General features: G+C 50.9%; 1 long non-coding RNA gene across 1 annotated transcript; it reads left to right on the top strand.

Moving 5' to 3' along the window:
- The first annotated feature begins 474 nt into the window (after nucleotides 1-474).
- On the top strand, nucleotides 475-11,622 carry LOC121817817 (uncharacterized). The gene is made up of 4 exons (XR_006057866.1): nucleotides 475-627; nucleotides 2,024-2,306; nucleotides 4,045-4,213; nucleotides 6,096-11,622. It is a non-coding gene; the product is annotated as an uncharacterized LOC121817817 (long non-coding RNA).
- Nucleotides 11,623-12,359: the final 737 nt, after the last annotated feature.

The raw sequence follows: 12,359 nt of genomic DNA on the forward strand, positions 1-12,359 counted from the left end.
GGCAGCATCGCCTACATTTCCCAGAGGGCTGTGCGACGCTCGCGTTGACCCTGAGCATCCGTGGACACTAAAAAGGTAAACAGGACGGAGTGTACTTTATGTTGCTTTATAACCAACTTTCCCATCCTCGTCCTTTCTTTTGTCCTTCTTTGTCTCCAGCTCCTCTGTCCACCGACTTCAGAGGCCCAAATATCCCCGGACCGGTCTCCTTGTTATCTTTTCGGCAGCCCGCGACCGGAAGCGGGGTGTGCCCGGAGACTCCTGGGAAATGTAGTTCGGCCTGCCGATGGCCCGGCCCAGCCAAATGGCTCGGCCTTCTCGGGCACCAGAACCAAGGGGTGGGGGGGCGTGACTGGTCCGTTTGGAAGCCACGGGGAGTGGAGGCTCATCTGCCCACGATCACCGCAGGCCCAGGCCCCCGACGGTTGCGGAACCGACGAGCCCAGCCTGTCTCCGTGGTAACCGGCTGGCCGCAGAGGACTGTGGGAAGTGTAACTGGGCAGGACCCGCCAGTGCTCGAGGTCCGAGGGGTTGCCGTTATACCGCCAGCCACCCGGGGCAGAACGATTTTGCGGCGTCCGGGCGTCGTCGTCCTGCCGTCACTTTGGCCTCTGATCACCCAGGCAGGTGGGCGGCCGCCCCCTGGGAATAAGTTGGCTGAGATTTGCGTAGACTCACACAGTGGACCATAGTGATGAGAGGGGGGATCCGAGTGGATCAGATTGGAGCCTTTAGAAAGCATCTAGTCCCGTCCTCTTTACTGTTAGAGAAGGGGGTACTCGAGTCCAGACAGTGTCAAGTGATTTGCCCCAGATCTGCTCACGCGTTTATTTCCAGCACAAGCACAGTGCCTGGCACAGAGTTGGTGCTCGAGCGTTTGTTAAGTGTCGCTTCGTACTAAGGACAAACTGCTGGAATGCTTCAACAAATTACAAGATAAAAGGGGGGAAAAATTATGAGGGAAGTGAACCTGAAGAGACTGTCAACTAAATGCAACCTGTAGACTTTATTTGGGTCATGATTCTAACAACCAATTGAGGATTTTTTTTTAAAATCAAGGAAATGTGAACATTAATGATATTAAGGAATTACTGTTTAAAAATTTTAGTTGTGATAATGCTATTGGGGTTTATGCTTTACAAAGAAAAAGACACATACAGCAGATCTTATGAGTGAAATGATGCCTGAGATTTGCTTGAAAAACATCCAATGTGGTGGGGTAGGGAACAGTAGATGAAAGGAGATTGGCATGGTTACTTCCCTTCTAGCTCAGTTGGTTAAGAACCTGCCTGCAGTGCAGGAGACCGGGATTCAGTTCATGGGTGGGGAAGATCCCCTGGAGAAAGAAGTGGCTACCCACCCCAGTATTCTTGCTTGGAGAATTCCATGGACAGAGGAGCCTCGCAGGCTCTATGTAGTCCATGGAGTCACAAGAGGCAGATGCGACTTCGAGACTAAACCACCATATAATTACTGGAGATGGAAATGGGTCCAGGAGATTACTATTCTGTTATCACATATACTCCCCAAAACATCAAGTGTAATTTAATTCGAATCTACTAGAGATGCATACTGAGTTATATATCAGGGGAAAAAAAGATATACTGTCTAAGATTTATTTTTAAAATACTCCATAGGGACTTACCAGTGGCCCAGTAGCTAAAACCAGGATCCCAATGCAAGGGGCCCAAGTTCAATCCCTGGTCAGGGAAGTAGATCCTTAAGTTCAAATGCTGCAACTAAAACAAATCTCTCATGCTGCAGTCAAGATCAAAGATCCTGCATGCTGCAGCTAAGACCCGGCACAGCCAAATAAACAAATATTGAAAGGGAAAAAAAATACTACACACACCCACAAAAGTATGGTGGGGCGAGCTAGAAACAGGAATGGCAGGAAATGAATAGCTACGGGGGTTGGGTGATGGGGACATGAGAGTTTGCTGTATTGTATTCTTTCTAGTGGGATTGAAATTTTCCATAATCAAGGGACTTTGATTTTTTTCAAAAAACTTGTGTATTTCAGAACATTTCTGAAATTAAAGAAGCTCATGAAGAATTTATCTGAAACATAACTCTCTCACAGCACAAGTTAAGGCTCCCTGGGGACTTCTCCAGTCAAGAATGACCCCAGCAATGGTGGGGGCTGTGTCCTTGGCCCCCACCCAGATCCAGTCCCATAGACTGGCATGCAGGGAACCTCCCAGAGGGGAAGTTGAGCAGCTGGCCTGCCCCAGAGAAGAGTTTGGAGCAGGAGAGAGAAGAGAGGAGCCAGGAAGGTGACCAGAGTGACCAGAACTGCCAGCCAGGTGAGCTCCTTGCCCCCGGCGGGAAAGGGCATCCTAGCACAGGCCCTGTGGATGGAACAGGTGTGGCTCTGTAGTTTCTGAGCAAACCCAGCCCTCATCCTGCGTCAGAGCTCACGCAGTAGAGAATCATCTAGGGTGAGCCTGTGGAATATGCTTCCGGGTCACCCAGAAGCTGGCAGTTGGGGAGACCAGGCTGGAAGGGTGCCACCCTGATGGGAGAAGGGCGAGCACATGAGACAAAGACAGAGGGGCAGGGACCCCGAGCCCAGGTCTGTGTGAGCTGAAGGGCTCAGCTAGACAGAAACCGCCGGGAGGGCAGCTCCCAGGCAGCCTGGTCCCCGCGTGGCTCTGTGAGCAGCCACATTGGCGCTTTGCAGCTGCGGAAAGACACAGGGCTGCCGGGGCGGTGGCTCATCACCAGGCCAGTCGGCTCTCACATCAGCCACCTGGCCTCCACTTCAGCCCCCCGCTTAGGGCACTTTTCTGTCACTTCTGCTCTTTTTAAAAACAACAAAACATTTTTTCCCCCTCTTATCAACAAAAGTAGTACACGTCCAAGTTTTAAAATACACATAAACACATTGAAAAATTCTTAGTCACGTATTCCAGAATCACTGATAATGCTGTCCTTCTAGCGTTTTCTTTCTAAGCATATATATATATGCACATTTTAAGCATATATAAGCATATATATATATATATATATATACATTTTCTCCACCGTTCAGGTTTCTCATTTAAAAAACAAAACAGAAACAAACAAAAAAAGGTTTCAGGTGGGAAACCTCCCGGAGTCCGCAGCTCGGTGCAGCCGCCGCGGCCTCATTTCCAGGGCTTCCCCAGGGAGAGCCTAGAGGCGGGCCTGTATGGGAACACGAGTGCAGTACCCACTTCGGCCACAAGAGGGGAGTGCCCACCCACGCACGTCTGCCCGGAAGATCCTGTGGGACCTTCAGGTCCGCCCTTCACGCGCCAAAGGTTTCCTCCTTGGGATCAAGGCACCAGCACTTAGTCCGAGCTTTATCGCTCACTCTGCTAGCGGCGCCTCTTGGAAAACCTCCTTAGTTAGGAAAAGGACAGAACTCACACACCGATTATATCTGCCCTGGCGTGACGAATTCTTGGACAGCCCTCTCCGGGCTTCCAGGGAAGGGATGGACTAAGACTGCGCAGGGCCTCTCCAAGATGAACATTCTCCGCGGCTTCCTCTTGTTCGCAGGGTGCAGTCTGAGCTCCTTCTAGGAGCCGCGATGACCTGGCCCCTCCTTCCCGCCCTCCTCGCCTCCCTCCCTCCACGTCAGGCACAGTTCTCCTCACATACACAGCGCTCCTTCCCGCTCTGCTCTGCTCCTCACCCACAGACCTGCCATCGTGGTTCTCTGGAAGGCTCTCGCCAGCACACACCAGGTCTTCCCTGACATGTCGCCCCTTCCCAGAAGTCAGCCTCAGTGATGCGAGGCAGGGTCAAGATTCTCCTCTGTGCTCCCCCTTTCAAAACAGGGAGGCTGTTGGATCGCCTGCCTCCTTCTAGAAGCCCCATGAGAGCAGGACTGTGTCCATCCTGCTCTTCTCGTCCCCAGCGCCAAAGCACAGCACCTGGCCCTCCACAGGACTCAGTGAAGATTTTCCTAATGGGTGAACAGAGGAGTGAATGAATGAATGTCTTCCCCTGCCCAGAAGAGTCTGCAAAAGCCAATCCCCTTCTCCCCTTCAGTCCTCTTTTTTCCTGTTTCACCAGGGGCCTCTCACTCTCCTGGAAGCCTCTGGAAACATTACCCAAGGAACAGTGGTGCTAAAAGACCCTTTCTCTCCCAGTGCTGATGGAAAGACAGTGGCATCAGGAGCGAGACAGACCTAGACCGGCTGTGCCTCTTGCTAGCTGTACACTCATCTGTTTTCTTTACAAAGTAAGGATCATGGGTGCCACACAGGCAGGGGGCTGAGAAAGCTCATGCTGACCTGTCGTGTGGGCGGCAGTCATTAGATCAGAGTTCTTCCTCCCTGCCTCCCCAGCCCTCTCTCCAAAGCCCTGTCTGAAACCCAGGACACAGACACCCCTGCAGTCTCGAAGGTGCTCCTGTTTTCCTCATTCCCCTCTTTCCCTGGGTAGCCCAAGCCCCTTGTGACTGACACTTCCTTCTCCCCTGTCCTTGATCCCAGCACAAACAATGTGCCAACTACAGAGTTGAGGAGATGCTCAAAAGATTGTTGGATGGATGGATGAATGGTCCAGTCATAGCAGTATCCCTGAGGCATATTCGTGAGTTGTCAAAGGTAATGGTGGTCACCGGCCTCTGCATGGGCAGGTGGCCTCCTGTCCCCTGGGCAACACCAAAGTCAGGTGGGCACATGGCAGACACAAGGACAGGACTTGCCTGCCTGCCGGAAGAGGCAGGAGGTGGGACCGTGAAGAAATGTGGACATGGAGGCCCTGTGGAAAAGTGTACTGCTGAGAGCTCGGGAGCCCCTGTGCTTGTCTCCTGCAAGGCCCCAGGTCCCTCAAGCGCAAGTGGATCCCAGGGGCGGCAGGTGCATGACCTTGTCACCGAACCGGACTCCCCCACAGGGTGTTTGCGTTCCTTCCAGCCCAAGCCTGTCGGCATTACAGGTGCTGAAAGTCCAAGTTCCAACAAAATCGTTATCTAAATTGGCCCTTTCACCGTGTTTTTCTCTTCCATGTCCATTTTATACGACTTGTGCTCTGAGGTCTTTCTGACTGTCCTCCCAGGGGCCCCGCCTGGCTCCCAGTTTCCCGAGGCCAGAGGACTCCCAAGAGTCCCCCTCAATCACAATGAGCATCTGCCCTCTCTCCAGCCCGAACCCTCAGGTGATGAATGAGGGCTGATTTCTCCTGAAAGGATCATCACCCCCGATTCAGCACCTGTGAAAGACAGCTCCAGAATGGCTCAGCCAAGTTGTGCTTTCTCAAAGCGCCACTGCGCTAATGAAGATGCAGATTTTTCGGTGTGTTGGGCTCCAGGCTGAGCTCTTTGTTAACTGTCCGAGTCCGGTGCCCCCGACCCTCCCCCATGAGTTCTCTGATAGCTGCTGCCTCGCTCGGAGGATTTTCCTGCATTGATGCCATTCATGGGGGAATCTCTCTAGTAAGAATTATGAGATGAATGGAAATTTCCCCGTATTCAGAATGTTCAAAGATTTCCTCTGCCGTATGAATTCTTTGATCTTCTGCCAGAATAGGATGCAAGTGTTTGGCCACGTGTGTTGTGCCAGGCTTAGAGTCTGTGGCGCCCCAGAGTGCTACCCTCCATGTAAAGGCTCCAGATCCTGGCCTCTGAGGAGCGGCGGTCCCCCCAGGACAGCCCTCACCATGCTGCTCTGGCAGAATGGCTGGGCATAGCGTGCCCGTGGCCCTGGCCTCACGCTGTGATGTCGCCATCAGAACGAAGAGTATCACAGGCAGCCCTGTTCAGGCAAGCCAAGCTCCGAGGCTCTGTGCCTGCACGAACGCTTGAGCTCTGGCTGTTGGGGTTTCAGCAGCCAGAAGAGGCACTGCCGGTTGGACCCTGTTTCCCAAGGGGCAATAAAGGCACCGTGTTTGGAGCACTCAACGGTCCTGGCTCACGAGAAGCTCCGCCAGGAGTGCTTCCCACCCGCCAGACATGGCCCAAAGCCCACCTCTTCCCTGAAGGCTTCATGGGACCCTGCGGGCCTGCAGTTGGGCTCCCAGCCTGCCCTCTGCTCACTGGGTCCACTGCCCCTGAGCCCCATCTCGCACCCGCAAATCCCTGGTCCTTCCTGACCTTCTCATGCATTTTTCTCCTCCGACAGATGTAAAACTCTTTGAGGAAGAACCACCCCATGTCCCTTGGACTCACAGCACCTCTGAGCATCGAGGGACTCGGGATGACATGGGGATCGGTGACTGTATACAGCTGTGGATGCAGACAGATGGATTTGTGACTCAGGGTCATCACGCATGGAGGCACGCTTACCCCTGCCTGAAGACATGACCTGCCTTCTCGGGGATGGTTGTCGGCCATTCTCTTCCGGGTCACACAGGAAGAAGGTGATCTCATCTTTATTGCCACCTCTTCCCCCACCCCGACCTGAAAGCTGGATTAGCCCTGATGTCCATAAGGTGGCAGAGGCCCTTGGCTCTGCCTGGGAGGCATTGCTGGCTATCATGTGTTGCGCTAACCTTGGGAGTGACCTTGATTGGGGAGGCAGGGAACAAGCAAGAAATTAGTATGTTGGAGAGCTGGCCAGTGTCCCGGTTAAGGATGGCTGGCTCAGGTTCCACCCCCAAGATGAACTTGGAGCTCTTTGAGAGCAAGACCTATGTCTGAAGCATCTCTGTATTCATAGTGCCTCGATTAACACCTGGCATGTAGCAGGTGTTCGTCTGACACTGGGCGCTCCTGTAGTTGCCAGCAACCAAAGTTACCAGCAAGGAGGTAACAGGCAAACAGATGTTAATGGCTGTGCTGGAAAGTCCCACCTGTGCTGGCCGCCACAAATGCATCATCCTTTGCTATACAGCAGAGTTCTGGGTCCTGAGCACAAAATGCAGGAACAGCTCTTGTCTTTTGTTAACTGCAAAATATCTTATCTCCCCTACCAAAAAAAAAAAAAGGACAGACTCTATGTATATATCCATGAATTTATATAGCCATGGCGTGCTCTTCTAAATGTCTTTAAAACCTATTAAGTTAGAAATGTTGGAGGTGGGGATGATAAGAGCTAGTCCCTAGATCTGGCATTGCCCATCAGAACTGCATTTCCTAGAAAGCCAAGGCTGCTTCTGAACAGCTGAACCTTGAACCCAGTAAAGCCTTGAACCCGGTGAAAGGATGAGTAGATCGTTGAGCGTTGAGGAGAAAAAGGGAGGGTCCTTGCCAGCCGCCTCTTTGCCTGCTTACCACAGGCTTATGAGCTCACATGGCGGTCTCTGGGCAGGAGGACAGCTGGTCACTGGGTTTCTGTGCTCCTGGGAGTTTAGAGCTGGAACGTCACTTACAGTGGATCTCCAGATTCCCTCTCAGATCACTCCTCGAAGGGTCTATCCCAGGAACAAATCGAGTAGGAAGTGATAGAAACAGGCAGAGGAGTTTGAAATGGCTAAACCAGGGAAGGCTTTTAGGGCAGAGGGGATTGGAGGGACAGGGACTGTAAGCTCAGCGAGGTTAGAGACTCTTTAACTCCTGGGAGGCTGGGTGAAGGCTGTTCCAGAGGCCTCTAGGAAATCGCTCAAGAAACTAGAAGGAAAGCTGTCAAGTGCTTCATGGGGTGCAAAGTCACCCCCAGCCCCACTCACCACCGTGGGGGGCTCCAGTGGAGCTCCTCATCAGAACTGCCACGCCACGCCAGCTCTTCCAATGGGCGCCGGCCAGCGGGCTCTCACCTGGGGCTCAGCCCCACCTGAGCGTGTGATATGCTCTGATGACCAGTCACTCACATGCGTTTAGTGCCTCACGCACAGGGTCTCATTTAATCCTCCCAACAACGCTTGAAATGGGGTGTTTCTATCCTCACGTTACAAATGAAGAAACTAAGGCCTGGAGAGGTGCAGTGACTTGCCCAAAGTCATGCAACTAAGTAGAGCAGCGAGGCTTAGAATCCAGGTCTTGCATGTTCTCATTTTCGCGCTGTGGGATTTTTCATTCCCTTTGCTGGAATCACCAGTCTGTTTTCTGTCCCCGTTTCATGGTATCATGTTGAGTTAGTCCCGCTTCTCCAGTCTCTTCTGTGGCCTGCCAAAGCCACAAAATGGTTTCTAAGTTCCAAGTCCAGTGGGTACCCGATGCTGCCAGGCCCTATTAAAGCCATGTTCGTGAGAAAGCCCGGCTTCCTACTAGCAGTCCCTGGAATTTCTCCTGTGGGAATTCGGGGGATATTCCGAGTCAGGGCAGACTCAAGAAACTGATTATGCTCTTTATTCTGTAAGTCAATTAACAGGCCCTCAGAGCGAGTGACTGAAGAGCTGGATCCGGCGGGGCAGGGCCAGCTGCAGCCACAGGTCAAGGGCCTTGGTTCATCTGCCAGCCAGATTCCTCTCTTCTCCACTTGGCATCCACTGAAACGGGACTGAAGTGTGCAAAATGGCCTTTTCCCTCCTGTGTCCACCTGGCGTGTCTCTAGTAGACTGGCCTAATTTCCTTATCTTGTGGCCCTGGGCTCCAGGAGCCACCTTCCACACCCTCTGTCCTGCCCCACCCCCATACCCCTCCCCCTCATTCAGCCCAGGTGGCTGTGTTGTATCACACGACTCTGCCTCTGTCCTCCTCGCACCACACACACACACACACACACACACACACACACACACACACACACACTCACACACTCATGCAGGTCAGTGATCCAGGATCTGTGTACACTGGCCAACAACTTTTGAAGTCCCCTGGCTCAGGGAATATTTGGAAAGCCAGTCGGGCCAGGCAGATTCCTCTTTTAGGAAATTTGAACCTGCAAATCAGACTGCATGGGCAGTGTGTGACAGGAGGTCGTGAGGGCAAGTAGGGCCAGGTGCTGGCCGGAAGTACGCTGACGTGGACGCTTGGAAATTGAAGAAAGGCAAAACAACACTTATCGTTGGGGGATTAATGAGCCTCTTTGGGAAGAAGGTAAAGGATGTCGAGATTAGAGGCAGAACTCCAGGAAAGGCAGAGAGAAGAGCCAGCCCTGGCGCCTCCCCAGGGCTCGCCAGGCCTGCCTCGCCCGTGTGTCACTGCGGCAGGCTCCTTACTTCGTCCCTCTGCTGTCTGTCGGCTCTGAATTGGGCATGCGACAGTTCTGCCTGCATAACTTATGGGGAAATGGCTGGGGGACCTTCTGGGAAGATTTTGCTTTCTGATTAAAGGAGAATGAAGAGGCCCATTTCTTCCTCCTGCTTTGAACAAGGATGTTTGAGATGTGATACTTGGAGCTGTGGCAGCCATTTTGAGACCAGGTGGCAACAAAACCAAGGGAGAAAGCCAGCATACCAAGGTTGGGCGAGTAGACAGACAGACAAAGCCTAGGTCCTCGATGATACCGTTGAGCCACCATACATATCCTGGAACCACCTACTTCCAGTCTCACTGATCTTTAAATTGAACTGTCTTTATTTCTGCTATTTGCAGCCTAAGGCATTCTTAGCCAGCCAATACAGCACTCCTCCACGGATGCAGCTTGGTACAGCTCCAAATGGAATATCAGCCCAATTTAGACACTGGAGACCTTAATTGTATGGTAGGAAGTACAGGTCAAGATTGGTCATAGCCCACATAGGGAAGCAGCTTGAGCACTTGGTTCCGATTCCTGGAGCCTACAGGGCACTGATGAGGAAAGAAAGATTCAGGACAGTTCCAGATGCATGAGCCTGGGCGTCTAAACTGGGGCTCCATGAGGAGCTTTAGAACAAATCAGTGTGGAATGGGTGGGGGCTAGGTGTTAGTCCCTGGATGCAGAGCCTGAGCATGGGCCAGAAGGCTGTGGCACAAGGAGAAGCAAGTTGGAGTCGGCCAATGGTGAGCTAGGTTGGATGAATTCTGGAGGAAGCCAGTGTCACACAGCAGGGTTTTATGAGCCCCATACACTAGATGAAGGAAACGTATGGCAGCTAGAACTTAACTGATGGGAAACTAGGCTTTTTAGTTACTCTCCAGCCAGCCTAAGTGACAGTTCATATCCTTCGGGGAACAGGGTGCCCTGACCTGAGGCCACTTCCCGCTTTCTCCATGCTTTGTCCCTTTACCCCCTGGCCCTTCTCTCTTTACCTTTCCTTCCCACTTCTCTAAGCAAAGCCAGGAGCCAGAAACACACAGGACCTGAATCTCTTCTTCCTCAACTGGGGAATGGATATAGTGGCAAGCAAGGATGTCTCCTAGAAGACTTAGAACCCCAGGCTAGGGATAAGGAGTTCGGTTGGGAGGTGAAAATGCAGTCGGTGGATAGGACAAGATGAAGCTTTCTTCTGATCCAATTTTCATCACATAATGTGGTTTTTGTGTTACTTCAACAGAAGAAAATGTGCCTGACCCTTGCTTCATGAAAAGAGGAATTGAACTTAGGAACTCTGGCCCTTCCTCTTTAAATGTCTCGTTTTAAATATAAAACAAAGTGAAACTGGTATCCTTCTCATGTAGCTGTCAGATGCATTCAAAACTGGAGAAAACTTGCCCCCCGCTTTTCCCAACTCAAAATAGTCTTCAACAGTAAAGAGACGTGGCCCATAGAAGTTCCGCAAGCTAATGGAGGCCGAAGACGAATGTGTTGCAATTAGGGTAGAATTTGCAACCTCCAGATCCTGCCAGTAAGCCTCGCCCCCTCAACACAGTCCTTTCACACCCTCCACAATTTATGGAGTCCTGCGCTTGAAGGTTCAGACTAGGCTGACTCTGTTTGCCTGTTGTATTACTTCATTCATTCAGCAAAATTGGACTGAATACCTACCGGGAATAGAAGTTAAGCTTATAAAAGCAAGTTTGTAAGCTTATCTTCCTAAGTCATTAGAGATAAATATATATATATATTCTATGAGACAGAGAAAGAAATGGAAATCTTGGTTGCAGTGGAAGAAGCAATAAAGTTTAAGCCCCTACTTAAATGCAATTCATGCTTTAATTGACAATAAACCCTGAACCCCCTCCCCTCCTCAAAGTTACCCCATATATCACTGAAGATTCTCTGAAATCCAGTAAGGAAAACAACTGAATGGTGTTCCTCCTTCTCTACAATCAAGGCTTTTCTCCAGAATGAATTAGCCTGATTACTGGCTAAAAGCTCTCCCACAATCTTTCCAATGAGAGTGTTTCTTTCCTGTAAATTCTCCAAAGATGATGCTCCACGTTGGTTCCACTCACAGGCTGCTCTCCAGTGTGAATGAGTTCAGTGTGCCCCACGCCTCCCCCGGACGGCCTCCCCCATTCAGCACACGCGCCTGCTTCCTGTCCTGGTGAATCAGCCCACATTGTCCGAGGCTGGAACTCTGATTGAAGGTTCTTCCTCATCCCGTCTGCTCCCAGGGCTCCTAGCCACTCTGAAATCCCAGATGTCTAATTAGCTCTCAGCACCGACTAAAAGCGCTTTCACAGCTATGACGCGCATGTGGTTTTTCTCCAGTGTGAATTCTCTGACGTTGAATGAGCTTTGCTTTTCCCGAAAGCCCGTACAGTTACGGCATTTGTAGAGTTTCTCCTGCATGCGAATTAGCTGGTATCAGGATGCTGCCGGATGCCTCCTGCAAACGGATTCTCTCCAAGATGAACGTTAAGGAGGCGGGGTGCCCGGAGAAAAGTGGCCTCTGTTTCATAACAAAGATGTTTTCTCCAAGATGTATACTATAATAAGGAATAAATTCTGAATTCTGTTCTAAGATTTGGCCACACCTATCTTACTTGTGGGTTTTCTCACCTCTTAAAAAATGCGTATGAATTGCGAATGTTCTCACGTTCATCCCATTCACGGGACGGGTTCTCCAGGATGCCTCTGTATTCATGGATACCTCAAAACTCAGACCTGCTCAGTGTACCCCAGGGACCATCTCAATGCAGCTGCCTATGAATCTACTACTGCAGAAAGTTCCCATTTAGACCAGGTGTTCCTGGTCCCAGGCTCACATTATGAAATTACAGGAAATGTAAATTTCAGCCATTGTCTCTTAAAATATAAAATTTCTCAGACTGAGAATGAAAGATTTGAGCAAATCGATAAGAGTGCCTTTGGGGTGAATATATAAAGTGAAGGGTGTAACAGCCTGCTGGTCTCTGATATTCTCTTGTTCTTTCTTAACCCAATTTTGGCCACAGTGAGAAGGTGCCCATTAAAAATGCTCGCATTCTCTAGTGACTGGGAAAGAGCATGTGGGCAGTTGCAAGGAGCCACTGTTTCTTGATCTGGGTGCTGGTCAGACAGGCGTGTTCACCTAGTGAAAATCCCTAAGTGGTATACTTTTTAGTATAAAATTTTAAAAAAAAAAATCACTTTCCCATCCTTCTAGGCAGCCCCAGGACAGTTCTAGCAAAGGAGATGGGATCAGAATTGGGCTTCCAAGAAAAATATGTGACAGGGAGCAGACTCTGGAGCAAGAACCTTTGGCCTTTTCCCTACCTG

Source organism: Ovis aries, chromosome 24 (assembly GCF_016772045.2).
Source record: "Ovis aries strain OAR_USU_Benz2616 breed Rambouillet chromosome 24, ARS-UI_Ramb_v3.0, whole genome shotgun sequence".
Classification (NCBI taxonomy): Eukaryota; Metazoa; Chordata; class Mammalia; order Artiodactyla; family Bovidae; genus Ovis; species Ovis aries.